The sequence below is a fragment of the Gekko japonicus genome, unplaced genomic scaffold (genome assembly GCF_001447785.1).
Source record: "Gekko japonicus isolate JY-2015 unplaced genomic scaffold, Gekko_japonicus_V1.1 scaffold458, whole genome shotgun sequence".
NCBI lineage: Eukaryota > Metazoa > Chordata > Lepidosauria > Squamata > Gekkonidae > Gekko > Gekko japonicus.
The window spans coordinates 406579-429674 of record NW_015176465.1 but is presented as its reverse complement, the minus strand read 5'-3'; positions in this window follow the sequence as shown (position 1 = coordinate 429674).

Genomic DNA, 23096 nt, shown 5'->3' with positions numbered 1-23096 from the left:
TCTTCTTCTTCTTCTTCTTCTTCTTCTTCTTCTTCTTCTTCTTCTTCTTCTTCTTCTTCTTCTTCTTCTTCTTCTTCTTCTTCTTCTTCTTCTTCTTCTTCTCCTCCTCCTCCTTCTTCTTCATCATCATCATCATCACTCTCCGGGTCTTTGTTAGTGGCGATCTAACAGTCTCTGTCCTGTTGATCGCTAAGCTCATGAGATGCGTGTGGTTGCCAAGCACTAGCATTTCCACCGCAGCAGCCAACGTGAATCGATATTCACATGGAAGAGAAATTACACCCAGCAAATGATTTTTGTGTGCGTGTGCTTGAAAGGAGAAACCATGAATCCTCTCTCTCTCTCCCTGCAAACACCCACTCACGGTAGTTCATTAAAAAAACTCCTTTTAAGGAAGGAGCCCTGAAGTGCCAGGCAAGCTACTCTTGATTCTGTGTACAAACCAGGCCCCCAGCCTTTGCAACCCCCAAGCCCAACAAAGCTCCCCACCCACGTCCTAAGGACCGTAAGTGCTCCACAGCTGTGGTTTAGGGAGGGGAGAAAGTTCGGTGGAGTGTAATTCCATAGCGTCTGCTCTCCCAAGCAGCCGTTTTCTCCAGGCAGGGTTGCCAAACTCCAGGTCGTGGCTAGAGATCTCCTGGGATTGCAACTGCTCTCCAGGTGATAAAGATCAGTTCACCTGAAGACAATGGCAGTTTTGGAAGGTGGACTCTAGGGCATTATGCCCCCCCATTGACGTCCCTCTCTAAACCCCACCCTCCACAGGCTCCACCCTCAGAATCTCCAGGTATTTCCCAACCCGGAGTTGGCAACCTTACCTCGAGGGGAGATGATCTTTGTGGTCCGGAGATCAGTTGTAATTCTGGAATATCTCCAGGCACCACCTAGATATTGGGAGGAGGAGGAGATTGGATTTATACCCCGCCCTTCACTACCCAAAGGTGTCTCAGAGCGGCTTACAAACTCCTTTCCCTTCCCCTCCCCACAACAGACACCCTGTGAGGTCGGTGGGGCTGAGAGAGCTCTTGACAGAAACTGCTCTTTTTCAAGAACAGCTCTTATCAGAACTGTGGCTTGCCCAAGGTCATCCAGCAGCTGCAAGTGGAGGAGTGGGGAATCAAACCCGGTTCTCCCAGATTAGAGTCCGCGCACTTAACCACGACACCAAAATGGCTCTGAAGAAGAAGAGATTGGATTTATACCCCGCCCTTCACTCGGCGTCTCAGAGCGGCTGACAATCTCCTTCCCCTCCCCACAACAGACACCCTGTGAGGTAGATGCGGCCGAGAGAGCTCTGATAGAAACGGCTCTTTTTCAAGGACAGCTGTGCAGGGATGTCCCATTCCATTCCACTTGTTGTTAGGTAAATAACTAATGGACATACCCAGAATAACATATCTCTGCACTTCAGTCCGTTTCTTAAAATATGGACTATTAGTAAGTAAATAAATTGAGATTTTCAGAGTGTTGCACAAACATTGTGATTTTAAAAAAAACCCAAAAAACACCACCAAAATCTAAAATGCTCTGGCTGGCAGGGGTGACGCGCACTTTGTTAAAGGGCTGCGATTTGGCCAGCATATAATTAACAAACTTTTTTTTTTTTAAGATAATGTCCATGAATTATCTTGATAATAAGCTGTTTGTGTGATCCTCTCCGGGGTTTAAACGATGCAGCTTATTAAAACTGCACTGACAAATCTATCCCCATGGTTTTCAATTATTAGATGACATACAGTAATTAGGGACTTTGTTTTCTCTCTGTCTTAAGATGCTAGTAATTTGGGGGGAAAGACAGCTTTACGAGGAGAAAACTCCAACTGTTTACTCTGCAGTTATCACCTTGGCTTCGATGGAACTTTAGCGAAGTAAATGTTTCACCGAACTGCGGGCGTATGGATTTAATGGTGTAAAATATTAAATACTATGCGTTTCCTGCAAAATAAAAGTAACATAAACAGCTGGAAAGTGACTAGTGGAGCATTAAATTCAGGCATATGTGTGTGGGGGGTAGGGAGGAGCTGTAATTTCCAAAATACATTTCTGCCTGAGATATGCTTTTCAAGAATCCCTGCTGCCTGTGTATATGCAAACTGGTGCCCCGAAGAGAATTTCACACTGAAGCGTTGGCAGTAAGCAAACAGATTATTAATATTCAAAAGACCTTTCAGAAACTGCTGTTTCGGATGTAGTCAGAAAAAGACAAATAGCTTGCATTGTTCGCTCGGTGACAGAAAATGTTGCTGGGAAGCTGCAAAGGGCGCCTTAGGGGAAACTGAAGTTGTTTTACAGCTGGCAAAGCTTTTCCATGTGCCTCATTCCTTCCCTGATAACAACAAAAAAGACCAAGGGGTCTTCCCGGGATGCAAGGGGCTCACTGCCACTTGTGCCCCCTTCGGTCTCCTGTACTTTCTCCTCATAAAGAAGCTGACCCTGTAGACAGTTGCTGCCAGGAACCACCTTTCACTTGGGTCAGAGAAAGACTGGAAGGCAAAAACAGCTGTGAAAAAGGCCACACCCTGACAAAGGGAGGAAGGGAAGGAATAGCCTTGTCATGGCTCCTGCCTGGCTCACAGGGGCCGGCTCGCTCACTAGGCGAACTAGGCATTCACCTAGAGCAGGCCGGCCCTTAGGGGCGCCAAACTGCACCTGGCCCCCCTGCCAAAAGCCCCCCTACCTATCGCCACCCATTCCTGCGACCTGCCAGGCCAAGGGAGGCTCCGCCGGCAGGGGCCGGGGAAAGTGTTGGGCGGCTGGGCGAGGCAGCAAATAGGCAAAGTGGGACAGTCGGTGTGGAAATCCTCTGGCCAGCGGCGGCAGCACCCGAGGGAGGGCGGTAGCCCTAACCAGCAGGGGCAGGATGAGCCGGCCTCGGTGGGCGGGAAAGGGGAAAGGAAGAATCGCCCGACAGCAGCTGAGGCTACGAACGCCGCCCCCTCCTCTCTCGCTCGCTCTCTCGGAGTCTGGGAGGAAACTTTTGGGCCCTGCACAACGCCCTGCCGGAGGATCCCCGCCTGGGGGGGGGGTCGGACTCCCCCCCGGCTGTTTCCGCTCACTGAAGAGTTCCTCCTTTGCCTCATGTCTCTCATCAGAACCAGAGGAGAGCGGTGTGGAGGGCTGCTGAGCACTGCCTAAAGTGCCCTGGAGGGCTCCATGGGGCCGCTGCACCTCGTCGAAAGCCCAGGTGGCAGTCGGAAGGCCAGGCGTCACTGCCCAGGGCAGGGATCTACAGGGATCCACAGCTAGGTCGGCCCCACGCCCCTGGCCTGTAAGCCAAGGCCACGCGTGGCTCCGCCCGCCCTATCCCCTCTCAGCTGTGGAGTCCTGTGAGCAAAAATACTGCTTTCTGAGCTACTGGCATTGCGAGGGGAAGGGGGTGCGCGGAGGGGAGGGGGCAGCGCACGGGGGGGCGCCAGAAGGGATCCTCGCCTAGGGTGCAAAATAAGCCGGGGCTGGCCCTGCTGGCTCACACTCATATGTATCAAATATTCATACACATGATAGGTCAACACTTTCCAACTGAAGACCAAACGCGTTTCGGCCTCACAGGGCCTTCCTCAGTGGGTCACTATTACAACATAGTATAGACACACATTCAAACATATGTATACAAGATCTTTAGTACACTTATATAAAGACCAGATGTTGTATCCTGAAATTATAAAAATAGAGGGGGGGGAAGGGGAAAAGAAACTCGAATTATTATTTCAACTGTATACCAAATCCTTATTAATTTCAACAAATGATTTTTTTCAAACTAGAATTACCTTATATGTTTGTAATTGTGTTACTGGTATTAATGACGGGCCACAGGCATAGTCATATCCATTCCAATTATTCTAAATAAAAACCATGAAATGAAATAGTGAAAGTATTATATTAATAGTTGCAATTGTATTTTTAAAGTAGCCTAATAGCCATGAAAAATGAAAAAATTTGGGGCTGGAGCCTGAGTAATTTGGCTACTGCATAAATTAGTTTCCCCTAGAGCCATCCTTCCTGAGCTGAGACAAAAATGGGTGAGCCGGAGGCTAAAAAACTGTGAGCTAGCACACACTATCTCAGTTTAGAGAGAACACTGGTCCGGATTGAGGTCCTGTTTTTGTTTCCTTGTGAGCACTTGTGAAGACCTCTCTCCTTTGGCCTCATCTAACCATCACAGGCACCTCCGATGGTCAACCCTATAATAGGCCACTAAATTGCTGCCTCCTGTGATCGGGCGGTTCAAAATCTTTGAAAAGGGTCAGCTTGTGTATCTAGCTTTCTAACACTGTAATGAGAAAAATATAGATTAAGCGTCTACAGAATTCATGACATTATCATTTCATATCCTCTCCTGAGCAGGAGAGGCACAACAATAGCTGCTTCGTGGTAATATGGTTAGGCATGCCAAACAGAAGTGAAAGGATATTAAATCTGATGAAAACAGGAGAGATGTAATTAATATTAAATCTGATGAAAACAGGAGAGATGAAAATTCTAGTATGTACCCGCACTCTGGCGGAACTGCCGCTACTGTATTACGAAACAGCTACTGCTTCAAAATATGTGGGATGGTATCAGATTCCAAACACAACACTGAATTGCAAAGCTGTGCAGAATTTAGCCTTTGAGTTATACCAAATTGGCATGTAGCAGATATTGTGATGGAAAGGGATTTTGTCCCTGAGGAGTGCAAAGGGGAAAGGGATAAGAAAAATATTTGAGGGAGTTTTTCTGTGCTGAAAACTGCTAAGCCTTGGAAGTGACATAAACGAGAGGAATCCTCAGAGATTTGCGGCACCCCATCATCCCTCACAGTTAGTCAACCTGCAACCTGAGTTTTATTTATGAAGGGTCAAAATTTACTAGAGGCTCTGAGGGTTTATTTTAGAATGGTACTTTCCCTTCATTTGCCTACTGGGAGTTTCTGTCTTGTTAGGAGAGGAGGAAGCCAGAGGGCTGGAGGCATCCCCCCTTTCCCCCTTCACGTCAGCCCCTCTCATAAACCAAACCCGGTCCCATAATTTCTCTCCTCAACCAGGGTTGGTGGAAGAAAGTGGCATTGCCATCAATTTTCAGCAATCAGTGGTGTATAGAAGTGTGTAAAGGTAGGTTTCCCTTGCTCGAAAGCCAGTCGAGTCCAACTCTAGGGTTGCGGTGCTCATCTCCGTTTCCAAGCCGAAGAGCCAGTGCTGTCCGAAGACATTTCCGTGGTCATGTGGCCAGCGTGACTAAACGCCGAGGTGCACGGAACGCTGTTACCTTCCCACCGAAGCGGTACCTATTTACTTGCAATGTCTTGCTTTCAAACTGCTAGGTTGGCAGGAGCTGGGGCCAGAGACAAGAGCTCGCTCCACCACGCGGCACTCGGGTCTCGAACTGCCGAACTACTGACCTTCCGATCTGCAGCTCAGGGTCTTAACCTCTGAGCCACCGTGGCACCATGTGCAAGTGGCCTATAAATAGAGTATGATGTCAAAATGGTAGAACAGCAGGGTTGCCAGACCCCGGGTGGTGTCTGGATTACAACTGATTTCCAAGTGACAGAGATCAGTTCACCTGGAGAAAAATGGCCACTTCGGAGGGTGGACTGTATGGCACTATACCTCATTGAAGATCCTCCCCTCCCCAAATCCTGCTCTACTCAGGCTCCACCCCCAAAATCTCCACGTATTTCCCAACCTGTAGCTTGCAGCCCTCTGGAAAAGAATGAGCCAGGAACACCAGCACTGAAAATCAGTGGAATAAAGAAGGTTCACGCCACCAACACACAAAAACAAGCAAATGGTCAAAAGGGGCATGTCCATATATCCCTTGAAACTAGAATTCGGCTAAGGTGTGAAATCCTAAGGAAGCAGATGACTCAGTGGGAGATAAAGTTATTTGAAGGGAATAACAAAACCTTCAATATCGTTCTGCTCCTATTGCAATTTATAGCACTGCGTGAAATCAGTGTATTAGAAGGTGAACTATTCTGCTCTTAACTCCTATTTATTGTATTTTCCTTAGTTCTTTCTCTGTATTTCTAAAATCCATGGTAGGCAGCCTGCCAAATTATGGTCATTTGCTTTACTAAACAAAAGATATTACATGAGTTTTACATGTTAAAAAGACCTCCTTGCTCACACCAGCATTTTCCTATAAAAATAGACCCCTCAATTTCCCCTGCTCATATAACCAGACTATTGTAAGCAAGAAATGGCTTCTATTTGTTAGTAGTTACATAAACTGAAAGAAAAGACCCAGGAAGGCTTGAAAGCAGCAAGTAATTACATGTTTTATGTTTTGACTCCTATTACGTAGGCTGGTGACTTGTTCTGGCTGAAGGCCCATCATAGTAAGTACAAAAATAAGCACTTCAGACATTTATTCTGCAGAACAGACAGAAATTAGTGAACCTTACTTGGGGAGGCGTCACCTTCTTCTCACACAGCCTCCATTGTCTTACTTCCCACCGTGAACTGAAATAAGACCTCTCTTATTCCTCACACAGAAAAGTTGGGAAGTGAAGGACGCCCAGCAGTCCGCTCCAGAAATCAGCGGGAGCAGGGATGGCCAGCTGGTGGAAACCAACCAACCCAGATTCTTGTGTCTGAGAAAGGCCTCACTGTTAGCAGAATGAGCGTGCAGGGTCCAACCCCCCCCCCACACACACACACAAAGACCTTTATTGGCATAAAAAGGTAAAGGTAAAGGTTCCCTTGCTCGAAAGCCAGTCGAATCCGACTCTAGGGTTGCGGTGCTCATCTCCGTTTCCAAGCCGAAGAGCCAGCGCTGTCCGAAGACGTTTCCGTGGTCATGTGGCCGGCATGACTAAACACGAAGGCGCACGGAACACTGTTCCCTTCCCACCGAAGTGGTACCTATTTATCTACTTGCCATGTCTTGCTTTCAAACTGCTAGGTTGGCAGGAGCTGGAACTAGAGACGGGAACTCACTCCGTCTTGCGGCACACTCGGGTCTAGAACTGCTGAACTACTGGCCTTCCACAGCCTGCAGTTCGGCGTCTTAACCACTTGAGCCACCGCAGCTCCTATCGGCATAACAGCACAAAATAAAATACACTGGAATCTGTGGTCAAAAAGAACATCTCCTCCTAGAGGCCTGGTGAAAAGTACTGGGTTCGATACATCAGGACGCGGACCACGGCATCCGATAAGACGCGTTTATTGGTACTTAACACATGGAACAGAAACTAATGGCCGGATTGTGGAGGGACACCCGTAGGTCCTATTGGCGGGTTTGAACTTCCCGCCAATGTCCCTATTGGCTCCTTACTAGTAGTTCAGGAGCATAGTTCCTATTGTCTTTTGGACTGAAGCTCTAGCTGCCTCTGGCTAGCGTCAGGCAGCCTCCGAAGACATAACACCTGGTAGAGGAATCTTGCTACAGGTTCAATGATTTCGCTCTTATAAACGCCCTACAGAGATGAGGATCACACAAACAAGATGGGTATTCAGGAAGGGAAGGGCCAGATAAAAGCCCCCAATGCACTGGGGAACGACATCCAGAAGCCAGACATTTCAAGGCAAACGCCTGCTTCTCCAAGACCAAAACCATGTAATCCCTGTCTTTTATGCAGACTGCCAGTCTGGGTTGGGAGGGGGGGCTTTCAGGAAACATATCCATTCCTCAGTCTCACCCCCTTGAAAACTGACGACTTTGCAGCCCCCTGACTCGATGTGTTCCATACCTGTGAAACACCTACTGCTAGGCCACATTTATTTACGCCACTGAACTCCCACTTTGCCCTTCCCCCGGGGGACCCAACATGACTTACAGCATTCTTCCCGCTTCCATTTTATCCTCACAACAACCCTGTGATGTCCATTAGGCTAAGAATGGGTGACTGTCAATGCTCCCTCTAAGCCGTGGAGTCTTGTGAGCAAAAATTCTCCTTGGTGAGCTACTGGCATTAAAGTTGTGAGCGAGCGATTTGGCTACTGCATAAATTAGTTTGCTTTGGAGCCCTCCTTCCTGAGCTCAGACAAAAATGTGTGAGCCGGAGGCTAAAAAACTGTGAGCTAGCTCACACTAACTCAGCTTAGAGGGAACACTGGTGACTGTCCATCCTAGCAAGCTTATACATTCAAGGTTAATATACAGAGTTAATGACCTGTGCGGGGAGTGGATAGAAACACTTTGATACTTTTGAGGCCCCCATTTCACTTGGACTCTGGAATGGGTTTAAAAAAAACCCTCAACCCATCCAAGTACTAGATGTCATAATTATAGGATTCACAATTATAGGATTTGATGAATCTATATTTCTTCCCTATCCCTTTTGTTCTTCTTCTGTACTCCACCCTGGTGAGAGAAAATAATAAAAATTCATTTATAAAGAATTCAGGTTCTGTGCAGTCAAATGCCTTCTCTACATTGAGGAATATTGTTAAGTCCTGAGCTTAACAAAGAGTCAGAGAGTGATTTCAGCCAAAACTCAAGTTTATTCCTCTTCACGATCACTTCTCCAACATGGTACAACATCTGATAGCCCGAACAGTTTGCCCATTGAAACTGCTCGGTATTTAAACATTCCCGGCTAATATAGCCACTTCTACTTTACAGATAACAACCTATCAGGTTGATTGCATAAGGACCAATCACACACGTTCCCACTTCCAGCTTGCTTGAATGTGATTGGACGCATTTGTCTTGGACTTGAATCCCTGTCCAAGACGAAGCTTTACATTGCTTCCCAATGAGATGTTTCACGTTACATCTAATGCATTCATGGCAGCATCTGAATACATTACAAATATAAAGACCACTTTAAACTTTTTATTATTTGCATGTTAAAGTACAGACTTCCTGTCTATTTAGGAAAAAAAAAACTAGTTTGGTTGTTGTCTGTGCACTTAGAGATAATTTGTGCCAAACAAGAGGCCAGTGATTTTAAGATCTTACCATCATTATTTAATAAAGTTATCAGTCGATATGATACATTCTTTACCATCTTGTAGTCCAAGAAATTTGTAGATACACAATACTGGTATTGGGATTTGGGAATATTGTAAAATACCAATATTTTTTTTTTTAGTTCAATATACCTGAACCTGAGGTGGAGCTGCGGTGGCTCAAGTGGTTAAGACGCTGAACTGCAGGCTGGGGAAGGTCAGTAGTTCAGCAGTTCAGCAGTTCAAGACCCGGGTGTGCCACATGATGGAGTAAGCTCCCGTCTCTAGTTCCAGCTCCTGCCAACCTAGCCGTTCGAAAGCAAGAAATGGCAAGTAGATAAATAGGTACCACTTCGGTGGGCAGGTAACAGCGTTCCGTGCGCCTTGGTGTTTAGTCGTGCCTATTTTTTCTGGAACCTTAAATCATGTTGCCCTCATTCAGCCTCATCTAGAGACAACCACCACATGACCCCAGCCACAGAAAGTCACTTAAATCCACACAAAAAGGTCTGCATTTTACCATTGTCCAAATATTTCACACCAAGGGAAGGCAGAAGGAGAAAATAATACTGTCTGCCTGTCTTGTCTAACAAAGTTTGAGTCCAGTGGCACCTTTAAGACCAACAAAGTTTTAATCAAGGTATGAGCTTAAAACCCCCTGAAACAATACTGACCTTGAAAGGCAAAGAAAGTGTTGTGTCCGCTGACCACCAGCAGGGGCCAGTGAACACTCCAGAGCTGGCCGAACCTGGCCACCGTTCCCCCGGCGGCTACCGAGGAGGCCCCGACAACCGACGCTTTGGAACCAGAGGGGCCTGCAACACCCATGCATCCCAGCACAGGGGACGGGGCCCCTGAGGTCCCAGTACCGCCCCCCCCAATGGTCTACTAGAGTATGGCGTACTTAAAGGACTATGTGACCTAGGGTGGGTCCGAACTATGGGGGGAGGGATGTTGTGTCCGCTGACCGCCACCAGGGGCCAGCGAACACCCTAGAGCTTGACTCTGGAAGAACAATGGGGAGTAGGCTCCTGGTCTCTCCACTGGGGGACCAATGGGACCGTGGCGGGAGATTTAAACCCACCAACGGGACCTAGGGGTGTGTCCCCAGGTGTGTATATAGTTGGCTAGCCGGCCGTTTGTCTTTGTCTTTGTTGTGTACCATGCTGATCACTACATCGGTCTCAGTGGTTTCGACATGCATTCAACCCACTACACAATAGAAAGACAGAGAGAGAAAGACAAATAAGGAGAGAGACACACAAAGAGGGACACAGAGGGACAGAGAGAAACGCACATCCAGAGACAGAGAGAGACACACAGAGGGGCAGAGAGAGAGACAGACACACACACACACAGAGGGGCAGAGAGAGAGAGAGAGGGTCAGAGAGACAGAAGAGCAGAGAGACAGAGAGAGACACACACACACAAACAGAAGGACAGAGGGAGGCCAAGAGAGGAGGGAGGCCAAGAGAGACACACAAACAGAAGGACCCACACACAGAGAGAGGGGAAGAGACACACACAGAGGAACACAGAGAAAGACACACGCACACACACTCCCCACCCAAAGCAAGCCCCCCCCCCCACCGGAGCGGCCAAGCCACCCATGGCCTGGGCGCCCTCGGCCCATCCCCCACCCAATCAAGCCCTCGCCACTCCCCCACTTCTGCGGGAAGACACAGGGAAGCATTTAAATGCCTCCCCGCTCCTTGAAAAGCCTTCCGCAGCCGGCCCGTTTTGGCAGGCGGGTGGGGGAAGGCACGGGGAGGCATTTAAATGCTTCTCCACTCCTTGCAGGGCCTTCCCTAGCCCGGCGGTGGCAGGCGAGCCAGGGAAGGCAGGGGTCCGTCCAACTTACCTTCCTGCTTCCCACTCCTTGTGGACCAACTGAGGACTGCTGGGGGCGGGGCTTGCTGCACGTGCCCGCCCCTGGGCTCCTTACTGCTGGAGCGTTGCTCCGGTGTGCTCTGACAGGAAATGACCCCTGCATAAGCCAGGGCTCTTTTTGTAGCAGAGACTCCTTTGCATATTAGGCAACACACCCCTAATGTAGCCAACCCTCCAAGAGCTTACAGGGCTCTTCTTGCAAGGGCTACTGTAAGCTCTTGGAGGGTTGGCTACATTAGGGGTGTGTCGCTGTGGTGTATTCAATCTGACCCATGTATGTATGTATGTGAACTCACTCATTGAATCACTATGTGAAGCTTTCATCCTGGGCTAGGATCCTAATCCTTCAATTGTAATTGGTAGCCCAGGAAGAGCCAACCAATCACCAACAGCCAGTTCCAAGAGCGGGAACTATTGTGATTGGACTTTATCCCTGCAACCTCATAGGTTGGTATTTGTATAGTAGGCGTGGCTACATTAGCCGGGAGAGTTTAAAAGTGGGACAGCTTCAATGCAAAAGCTGTTCTGGCTATTCATGTTGATCTGTTTGGAGTTGAGTTACAAGTTGCTGAATAAAGCTGATCTTTTGCTGAAATCACTCTCTGACTCTTTGTTAAGTAACCGACTTAACAGTCGCCTAATATGCAAAGCAAATCCTGCTACAAAGAGAGCCCTGGCATACGCAAATATAAAGTGAGGATAACAGTTCATCCGCAGTGGAATAATTGACATTCCCAGTACTTTCTGACAAGATAATAAGAAGCTGATTAATCTTTCTCCCATATTTACCTTTGAATGAGTTTCTAATGGCATGTGATCATCCTACGTGATGAGAAAGATAACCATTTCAGTTTACCACCAGCACGTCACGTTCTATCGAGCGCACTTAAAAGCCTGAATTAATGCCACTAGGAAACAGAGCTCTTGGGAAAGCGTCTGTAGCCTGCTAACTACAGAAACACTAACAACCACTTTGATCTGGCTTAGCAAGCTGATCAGTGTTTTGTGTAATCATCATCATCGTAAAAGTTAGCATTTGCGCAGCACTTTGGTCAAAATGCTTCTTGGATATTGACCTGGTGGCCTACTGTTCTGTTTAGCCAAGTCTGAAGACTTCCTCCAGTCTCCTAGTTCGAGGAAAGTTTTCAAACGTGGCTGAGCAGAGTGGGAAGATACTGGCCACTATCTTGTGATTCTTACAACTACTTCATAAGGGAGGTCGGTATCATGGTCAAACGAGATGAGACGCTGTGCCCCACCCAGGGGGCAGCGGGACATCATAATGGACTTCCATGGTTAGCAGAGACCCACCAGACAGAAGGCTGCTCCTTAATCACCTCTTTATTTGGGTGTTTAAGAGAGCCAGTTTGGTGTAGTGGTTAAGTGTGCGGACTCTAATCTGGGAGAACCGGGTTTGATTCCCCACTCCTCCACTTGCACCTGGCTGGATGACCTTCCTTGGGCAAGCCGTAGTTCTGACTAGAGTTGTCCTTGAAAAAGAGCAGTTTCTGTCAAGAGCTCTCTCAGCCCCACTTACCTCACAGGGTGTCTGTTGTGGGTAGGGGAAGGGAAAGGAGTTTGTAAGCCGCTCTGAGACTCCAAGTGAAGAGCGGGGTATAAATCCAATCTCTTCTTCTTCTTCTTCCTTATTGGATGCAGCAAAGTCCACACAGGCTTCCTCGCAAATACAGTTTCCTTCACCCACCTGTTTCAGTAGTAACTGGGTAGCCCCAGGAACTGGTGTACCCCTCTTTTTGTCTGCAGTAGGGGCCCAGGCCTCTAGGGTGGTGACCTCGCAGTGAACTGGGAAAACTTCACCAGTCCATGACCCACCTGAAAGCCCAAATACTGAACCTCTTGGCACCCTACATACCGTTTCTTGCCTCCAGGACCCATTGCAAATGTTCCAGATGGTCCTGCCAAGAGTTACTATATACAATGATATTATCAATACAAGCTGCCACAAATTCATCCAGCCCTGACGACACACAGCCGATTCGCTGCTGGAAGGGAGCAGCTACCTCATGCAACCCAAATGGCATGCAGACAAAGTGGTACAGCTGTTGGGAGAAGGGAAAGCAGGTTTTTTCCAGTCCTCTGGGGCAAGGGGAATCTGCCAGTATCCTTTGGTAAGATCAAGGGTAGACAACTGACTCCTGAGGAAATCAGTTCCCAACAACGGTCCTTCAAAAGAATAAAAGTTTATTGAGACATTGATAGTATTCAGGCATCTTAACTTTATTGTGTTAGAACTAAGGGGAAAGCGCGTGAAGCCGACAGATATACTGAATTCGAGGCAGACCCTGATGGCCCATGGCCAATCAGGCTACAGGTAAAAGCCCGCCAAAATAACAGGCCATTATTCCCACAAGAAAGAAGACACCAGGCATTCAAGGTTACATGGTCAGGCTTACATAGATAACAAGGGTACCAGAAAAACAGCAGAAGTGAAAGTATACATTCCTCACTTCCCCCCATGTCTCCATGACAACCAAGACCAGTCAGAGGCCACTCTGACAGGCACAGCCCAGGCATTCTATAAGGGCCTTCGCCCTAGACATAGGATATGCATCAACTTTAGATAAAGCATTCACTTTTCTGAAATCGCTGCAAATGCGCACCGAGTCATCTAGTTTGGGAACTAGTACCAGTGGGCCTCCACTGACTGTGGGATTCTCCAATTACACCTAAACGCAACATTTCTCATACCTCTTCCCTTAGTACTTCCTCCAACCATTTGGGCCTGTGCCCAGCACCATCTGGTGTATTGAGATAATATATTGGTAAGTGGGTGTATCCGGGCTGAGGGGACAATACATCAGCATATTTCCATTCTAGGTCCCTCACCTGTTGTACAAGCTCATCAGAGAGTCATCCAGCTGCAAGGGTGTGCCTGCAGCACTCAGCCAAGCCTCTGGACCCAGCTGTGTGCCCTCCACCAGATCCTCAGCTATGCGCACCTCATTCTCTCCATGCCTTCAATAAATTGACATGGAATACATGTAAGGTCTTGCACTAGTCAGGGCACCGGATCTCTTTTTTTTTTTTTTTTTTTGAGCCCCCAGAGGGGATTTTTTATTATTTTATCAAACTACAAAACTACTACAGAAAAAAGGGAAGGGGGGACTACATATATGGGATAAAGCAAAAGAACCCACTACTACCTAAAAACCCGAGAGGAGATCCTCACTAGCTTAGTTACAACAAATCTTCATTTCATTTAGATTATTATAAACTGAGTCAAACATTTATGTTACTTTCTTTTTCTTTAACTCTTAAATTTAACTGTCTAGGAACAGTACTCCCAATCATCCCATTTCAGAGTTCTCAAAGGCACAATTCAGAGTCCTTCAGCCTTCACTTCTCCTTTTCTCATCTCTTCCGCAGCTTATAAGGACTTTTTGGAGCAGCTGCCCCTTGCTCTGTCAGAGAGTCCTCTCTGGAAGAACCCGAGTCCAGCTCGCCAGTAGACTTGCTGTCCTCTTCTTTTTTGCCATCCTCTGGTCTTTCCAGCTGAACCCTTAGGAATTCTTGAGCTTTCAGAACAGAGTCAATCTTTTCTTTTTTATCCTTGATCTTGAAAGTGACGCCTTCTGAAAATAGCCATTTATATCCAATTGAGTTTGTCTGAAGGAAAAGCACAAGCTCTTTGTACTTCTTTCTCCGTTGTCTTACTTCAAATGGAATATCCTTTAGCGTTCTGATGATATTTCCCCCCACTTTCAGGGGTATTCCAGCGACCACTTTCAGGATTGCATCCCTCACATGCCTCTTCGAGAATCTTATGACAATTTCCCCAGGCAGATTATTTTTCTTTATATATTTTTCTGAATATGATCTATAAACCACATCCATCTTGCTCAGCAATGATTCTGCCTTCATTTCCGTCACTGGGGTTAGTAATTCACTCATCACTTCTTTAAGATTCTCCCCCCTGTTCTCTGGCATGCCCTGGAAACGAAGAATCACGTTGGCCTTTTCCATTTGCACTTGCAACAGTTGATCTTAAATGGAGATTTGTTTCCTTTCCAGTTTTTGCACTTTTTTCTTCACCTTCTGGGTAGTTGCAGCCACTTCCAGGGCACTGGATCTCATAATCAACAGCACCAACCTTTCTTACCACCTCATATGGATCTTACCAACTGGCAAATAGTTTTGCTGCTGAGGAAGTTAGCAGGACCAAAACCCATTGCCTGGGCTGGAATTCCTGGGGTCTCACCTTTTGATCAAATAATTGTTTCTGATGAGCATGTTCTTTGTCTAGACTACCTGAGGCCCAGGTGGCCATGTGTGCCAACTTGTCCCTCAGGTCCAAGACATGGCCTATTGTGGATCAGGCTGGGTTGCTCTGCTGTTCCCACTGCTCCCTTACTAGAATGCCTCTAAGGTGCTGCCCATACACAGCTCAAATGAGGAGGTTTAGGGAGGTCTGTGGGACCTCCCAGACAGCAAACAACAATGGGGCTAGAAGTGGTGGCTCTGAAGTTGCAAACTTATGAAACATATGTTTTAAGGTCTTGTTAAAATGCTCTACTAAACCATTAGCCCAGGGGTGGTAAACTGATGTCTTTAGGGGTTGGACCGTAAAGATTTTCTACAGCCCCTGCAACACCTTGTTCATGAAGTTGGTACCCTCGTCAGTTAGGATGGCCATGGGAAAGCCTACCCTTGAGATATAGTAAGCAACTCATTAGCATTTGTGATGGACCCAGTACTTTTCAGAGCCACTGCCTCAGGATATCTGGTGGCATAATCACTTACCACTAATATGTGGGTATGCCCATTGGCTAACATCTCAAGCAGTCCTACCAGGTCCATGGCCGCCCTTTCAAAGGGGGTGCTAATGGCTGGCATGGGGATTGGGGCCCCTCCAAGCCCAGCCTTCGGTTGTGTGAGCGGACACTCTGGGCATGAAGCAAAGTACCTTCAGACCAGGTCCATAGTCAGAAATATTTTTTGCTCAGGGGACTTTTTTTCCTTCTTATGGGGCACTAATAATAAAGACAAGTCATGTATCACTAAAAATGTTTCAGTTTTATTACTGGTTTATTACAAAGATGCTAACTGTTACAGAACTTGGGCCCCGGTCACACGGCAAAGTTGCCGCGGGAGAGGCACGGATGGTGGGCGGATTATCCGGGTGCGATCACACCCCAACATCTGGGAAGTGGAGCACACCGGTGGCTTACCGCTGACAATGCGCCTTTAAAAACTAGTAGCTCCAAGGTACTAGTAAACGTTTGCCACGGGCTGCCTCCAGACACCCGTGGTGTTATCGCGCCAGCGCGCAGCATTCCCCTCCGGTCCCTTGTTTACCCTCCGGCGCCGAGGGAAGGACCCGTGGTGTGCCGCCGGTGCGTCTGATCACATAATCGCGCATCAAACTGCACCAGGGCAATTAGCCATGCCTCCCCCCCCCACGATATCCGGCCTGTGTGACCGGGGCCTTGGTTGCCATTCCACCTTCCCCTTCAGGATCTGCAATGTTACTGAGCACTGTCAGCCCTTCTGTGAAGTTATCACTTACGGCTCTTGCAGTGGCCAAATGTCCACTCTACCTATGTTCTGAGAGTCTCTTTAGCTGAGAACCTGAGTACAATTGGTTCACTCGATGCTTTCTGGTGAGGTTGTACAAACTATTACATGCATTTAAAAAAACTGCCTTACAGATATTATTTTTGAGCAGGCATTTACAATCACAAGGTTCAATTGGTGATTGTAGCAGAGTTCCTGGGATCCCAGATCACCGCAGACTGTAACAGCAGCCATGAAATTAAAAGACGCCTGCTCCTTGGGAGGAAAGCGATGGCGAACCTCAGCAGCATGATAAAAAGTAGAGACATCACCATGCCAACAAAAGTCCGCATGGTCAAAGCAATGGTATTCCAAGTAGTCATGTATGGCTGTGAGAGTTGGACTATAAGGAAGGCCGAGCGCCGCAGAATAGATGCTTTCGAATTCTGGTCCTGGAGAAGACTCTTGAGAGTCCCCTGGACTGCAAGGAGATCAAATCAGTCAATCCTAAAGGAAATCAACCCTGACTGTTCCCTGGAAGGCCAGAGACTGAAGCTGAAGCTCAAATACTTTGGCCACCCAATGAGAAGGGAGCACTCACTGGAGAAGACCCTGATGCTGGGAAAGACTGATGGTCAAAGACGGGGACGGCAAAGGATGAGATGGTTGGACAGTGTCATAGATGCAACGAACATGAAGTTGAGCAAACTTCAGAGGACAGCGGAAGACCAGAAGGCCTGGTGTCATCTGGTCCATGGGGTCGCGAAGAGTCAGACTCGACTGTGCGACTGAACAACAAAATGTATGGTATAGTTTTGCCAAGTTTCTCTTGAATTTTTTTTGTACTCCACCTGACCTACCAGACATCACACTTGCCCCATCATAGGACTGTGCTATGAGATGTTCAGGATTAAACCCAAAATCAGTAAGAACTTGAAGCAGTAGTTCAGATATATACTCTGCTGTTAACTGTGTTAGTTCATGCAAACCCAAAAGATGTTCTGCTGGTTTGTCATCTTTTACAAATCTTATGACCGCAGATAAATTTTCAACACCACTTGCGTCACAAGTCTCATCAGCTTTTACACAGAAGAAATCAACTTCATTGGTTTTGTGAATGGAAGCAATTTGCTCTGTTACCATTGATCCCAGGACAGAGTTCACTTCATTCTGAATCCCCGGTGAGGTATAAGAATCATTTGCAGGTATACTATGAATGATTGCTTTGAGTTTTGGATCTTTCTTTATGCTATAAAGAAAGAGTGCCGTGAACAATCGATCAGTGCTTGTCTCCTTCTGTTCTACCTTCTTACTTATTGAACCATGCACCCTCACTACCACAGAAAAACAGTTCATTAACAGCAAGGAATTGGAAGGCTTCTGCAATGTTCTTGACATGATACCTATTCTTCATTATCTCTTCTGGCCCCAACGTAGCATGAATCTCTTTTCCTCATCCTGACGGAGCCTTCTTCCCATAGGGACATTGCCGTCTTGTGGGTTTTAGATGAGCAATGTCTACCAAATACCTTCTTGGCCTCTAAAGCTGTCTTCCAGTTACTGAAACCTGAAACTGTAAATGCAGCATCCCCTTCGCTTACCTTTGCAAATTTTCTGCAAGGGACACAGAAAGCTCTGTCATTCTTGACAGAATACTCAAGCCATGGACGGTCAGATTACCATCTGTTGTTCAAACTCCGATCAATGGTATTGTGTAGTGGGTTGAACGCGTGTTGAAACCACTGAGACCGATATGGTGCTCAGCATGATTTACTGGTACACAACAAAGACAAAGACAAACAGCCGGCTGGCCAACTATATACACACCTGGGGACACACCCCCTAGGTCCCGTTGGTGGGTTTAAATCTCCCGCCACGGTCCCATTGGTCCCCCAGTGGAGAGACCAGGAGCCTAGTTCCCATTGTTCCTCCAGAGTCAAGCTCTGGAGTGTTCGCTGGCCCCTGGTGGCTGTCAGCGGACACAACAAATGGTACCAAATATGAAATGACAGCTGGATTCTTAAGTCTCCAAGCTAACCAACTCTCAGCACGGGAAGCTAACGGCAAAACTACTTTTGGTTGTGATGGCTGTGAATTGCACTTTACACAGTGCATTAAAAGCAAACATTCTTAACGGGAGACTTTTTCTTTTGCACAGACACATTTTTAATCAGCTGATGTCTCCATGGTCCTACCCCTTTCCCCATTCCTCCCAAGAACTAAGCAAAGTTTACGGTCTGTTTGCACACACACACACACACACACACACACACACACACACTGAAGGGGCTCCCTCCTTCCCCCCCATCGCCTCCTCAAGAGCTGTTGATGCCATCCAAGCCACAGAGCAAAAAACAAGTAACACCTCCCGCACCCTGCCACAAGTTGCTGGTCCCAAAAACTGAAGCTGCAAAAAAAAAAAAAAAAGGTACCTAACAGTACCAGGAGCAGCCACAGTTGAACTGTGCAACAGAGTCACTTCAGACGTGGGGTAACTTAGACCGTGGGAAACATGAGGGGGAAGAAGGAGCTCTTTCTTTCTTTCTTTCTTTCTTTCTTTCTTTCTTTCTTTCTTTCTTTCTCTCTCTCTCTTTCTTTCTCTCTTTCTCTCTTTCTTTCTTTCTCCCTTTCTCCCTTTCTCCCTTTCTCTCTCTCTTTCTCTCTTTCTCTCTTTCTCTCTTTCTCTCTTTCTCTCTTTCTCTCTTTCTCTCTTTCTCTCTTTCTCTCTTTCTCTCTTTCTCTCTTTCTCTCTTTCTCTCTTTCTCTCTTTCTCTCTTTCTCTCTTTCTTTCTTTGTTACAATCATAGATCAGTCACGATTGACACTCATAGTTATCAGCACATTTGCAAACAATGAAATTCCCCGGCAGCCTGGCAGGCCGATTTCAATAGCAGAGACAATGAATAAGAAGACTTGACCAGCTGCTTCCTTGTTGGTCTTGCCGCGGGGCAACATTTGGCCACCTTGGAGGTGGTTTTGTTAGAACAGTATGAAAGGGGGGAGGGAGATATTAAATTCATCAGATCTGCCTGGAAAATTTAATAGAATTGGAGTTATTAAAAACAGTAGAAAAATGGGAATAGTATAAAAACATAAATAAGAGAAAGTTAATAAAATTAGTAACATAAAATAATGTTAGTAAGAGAATCACACGATTTTTTCAGCTAAAATAAGTTTACGTTTCCTAGGAGCTAAGCAACAAAATTTTGCCTCAGCATAAGTCACTGAGCTCTGAACGTCTTCTAAGAGGAATTTATGAAGGACTTCTGGCCTAAAGTCAAGATAAGACTGCAGAGGGCTAAATCTAGACAGAAGGGGTAGTATAAGATGGTCTCATTCCTCCTGATAGAATCTGCAGAACAGGAGGACCTGAGTCACTGATTCCACCATATTAGCCATGCATGGGCATATACGTTCATGCATTGGAACTCGAGTGAATTTACCTTGCAGTACAACAGAAGGAACTGCGGTGGCTCAAGTGGTTAAGACGCTGAACTGCAGGCTGTGGAAGGTCGGTAGTTCAGCAGTTCGAGACCCCAGTGTGCCGCATGATGGAGTGAGCTCCCATCTCTAGTTCCAGCTCCTGCCAACCTAGCAATTCGAAAGCAAGAAATTGCAAGTAGATAAATAGGTACCACTTTGGTGGGAAGGGAACAGCGTTCCGTACGCCTTGGTGTTTAGTCATGCCGGCCACATGACCACGGAAACGTCTTTGGACAGCGCTGGCTCTTCGGCTTTGAAACGGAGATGAGCACCGCAACCCTAGAGTCGGACTCGACTGGCTTTCAAGCAAGGGAACCTTTACCTTTTGCAGTGGAAGGGAGTGCCACAAAACGGGCTCTGGAAAAGGCCCATCTATAGGGCTCAGAGGTAATGTTAACTAAATAAGGGGCAACAGTAAAATTAGGCCAAGATTTTATATTTCTGTAGTTCTTGGGTAGCAAAGCTTCTTTGTTTTTTGATTCAATATCACGAAGTCTCTGCTCGACAGCTGTTCTTGCCTTGTATGGGCTTCCATAGAAGAGATCTTCTGGGAACAGGCCAATCTGATTTAACTTATTAAGAATTTGTGAGGACCAGGCAGGGTAAGGGTCTGAGGCTAAAAATAAGGTATTACGAAGCTTTGCCTTAGTCGTGGTCAGTGCCGGCTAATTTGGAAATGTGCTGATGACTAGGCACCTTTCTGGAAGGAAGGAGGACAATTTGAGGAGATGGGTTGGGAAATCAGGAAGCAGGAGGCGCACAACGGTCGGAACGCACTGTGAGCCAGTGCGGCACAGCGCGGCTGACAAAATTAAGTCTCTAGCATGCTGTGGAGGAGCCAGACAAAATGGAGATGGTCAGGGCAGATTCAGGGAGGGCTGGGCACATTCGGGAGGGGGCACCGCCCCCTGGAGGCCCCCCATGGCTATGGGCCAGCTTTGGTCCTGCTCTCAGATGCCCGGCCAGTAAAACATTTGGGTGAGTCAGGCAATAGTCTTTTCAAAGGCCAAGTGTCCCACAGCTGGGATATGATAACATGATAGCAAGAGGACCGGCATGATACCAAGAGGCCCTGTGGCTGGGGAGCAAGGCGCTGAGTCCTCTTCTCACCAATCTGCGGGGCCCAGAGCAACAACAACAAATACCTTTTATTGAGATACAATATTAGAAAAAGAAGAAGAAGAGATAGGATTTATAGCCCACCCTTCACTACCCAAGGGAGTCTCAGAGCGGCTTACAAACTCCTCTCCCTTCCCCTCCCCACAACAGACATCCTGTGAGGCGGGTGGGGCTGAGAGAGCTCTGACACAAACTGCTCTTTTTCAAGGACAGCTGTGCCAGAGCTTGTGACTGACCCAAGGCCACATCAGCAGGTGCAAGTGGAGGAGTGGGGAATCAAACCCGGTTCTCCCAGATTAGACTCCACACACTTAACCACTACACCAAACTGGCTCTCAAAAGGGGGGGGAAAGCAATTCCCGGTATTAATAAGGGGCCCAGAGCACTCGATACGGCAGCCCCTGCTCTAGGGTTGCCAGGTCCCACCTGGCATCCGGTGGGGGACTCATGGGCCTTCTCTGGAAGCCTTTCTGCTGCACGCGCAAAGCGTGCATGGCGCAGTGACGTCACCAGGAAGTCGTCATGCCGCTGACATCATGTCAGTGTAATAAACCTGCCCATTTCCACACATTAAGCCTCTGTTAAAAGGACAGGACATTTTTTTCTCTCCAGGTTGTTTTGTTGGCAACCCTGTGCAGCCAGGGAGTCAGACGAAGGACTAGTGAATACGCACGAGGGAGGTTTGTCGCTAGCTCTGCGAGTTCCTTCCCTTGGGGCCACTGAGTCCACCTTCTAAAGTGGCCGTTTTCTCCAGATGAGCTGATCGGTTGTATTCACAGGAGATCTCCAGGCCTCGCCAGGGTTGTCAGCCCCCAGCTTTGGGCGGGGTTCCCCCCACTTTTGGGGGCTCCAATCCAACTGGCCGGTGGGGGGAAGCCCCACCCCCTAGCGCAACCACCCCCTCCACCACCCCTCTACCTCCCCTCCTTCCCAATTTAAAGGGCTTCAGCCAATCAGAAGGGACCACGTGGCCTTTGAAGACCCTTTAAAAAGGTCTCTTTGCGAGCTGAGCATGTAGCCTGCAACCGGCCCTCTCCCTCCCTCCTGCTAGATTTAAAGGGCCCTCTGGGTGATTGGTGGGCCACGTGATCCCCACCGTTCAGCTGGAGCCCTTTAAATCGGGCAGGAGGGGAGGGAGAGGGGTGGCCGAGTGGGTGGTTGTGCTTGGGGATGGGGCTTGGGGGGTCCTCACCCCCCCCCGGAACACCCACCAAATTCCCCCGCTGGAGCAAGGAGCGGACCTGGCAACCCCAGGCCCTACCTGGAGGCTGGCAACCAGTGTTCCCTCTAAGCTGAGTTAGTGTGAGCTAGCTCACAGTTTTTTTAGCCTCCGGCTCACACGTTTTCGTCTTAGCACAGGAAGGACGGCTCCAGAGCAAACTAAGTTATGCCGTAGCCACATAGCTCGCTCTCAACTTTAATGCCAGGAGCTCACAAAGTAGGATTTTTGCTCACAGGACTCCACAGCTTAGAGGGAGCATTGCTGGCAACCCCATTCTCTATCTAGAGGGACAAGTAAATCCTGCTGCATTCAGTGGGCTTGTTTTCAATGTTCCCTCTAAGCTGTGGAGTCTTGTGAGCAAAAGTTCTCCTTTCTGAGTTGCTGGCATTAAAGTTCTAAGTGAGCGATTTGGCTGCTGCATAAATTAGTTTGCTCTGGAGCCATCCTCCCTGAACGAAGGCAAAAATGTGTGAGCCAGAGGCTAAAAAACTGTGAGCTAGCTCACACTCACTCAGCTTAGAGGGAACACTGCTTGTTTTACTTTTCTGTGTGTACACCCTCTTTTATCTCTCCTTCCCTTCTTTATTATTATTATTATTATTATTATTGTTGTTGTTGTTGTTGTTGTTTTGGTATTTCAAACTATCCAACAGTTTAATCATTAACACAACACTGTTGCCGATTATGAGCATTAATATTACAATACAATGTTCTGAATTAAGGCGCAAACAGCTCAACTCTTCAGACTTCAAGTATTCCCACTGCATTCAAACACAGAGGTAAGGTGACCCTTCCTGTCTTAATGCATCTGTTTACATGTGTGACAAGGGGCAGAGGAAATCTTTCTCGGGACCCTCAGCTGCCCTGTCCTATGCCCCGGCTTTGGCTGGGAGGGCGGGGTACAAATCGGGTGGGTGGGTAGGTAGATGGATGGATGGATGGATGGATGGATGGATGGATAGATGGATAGATGGATAGATGGATAGATG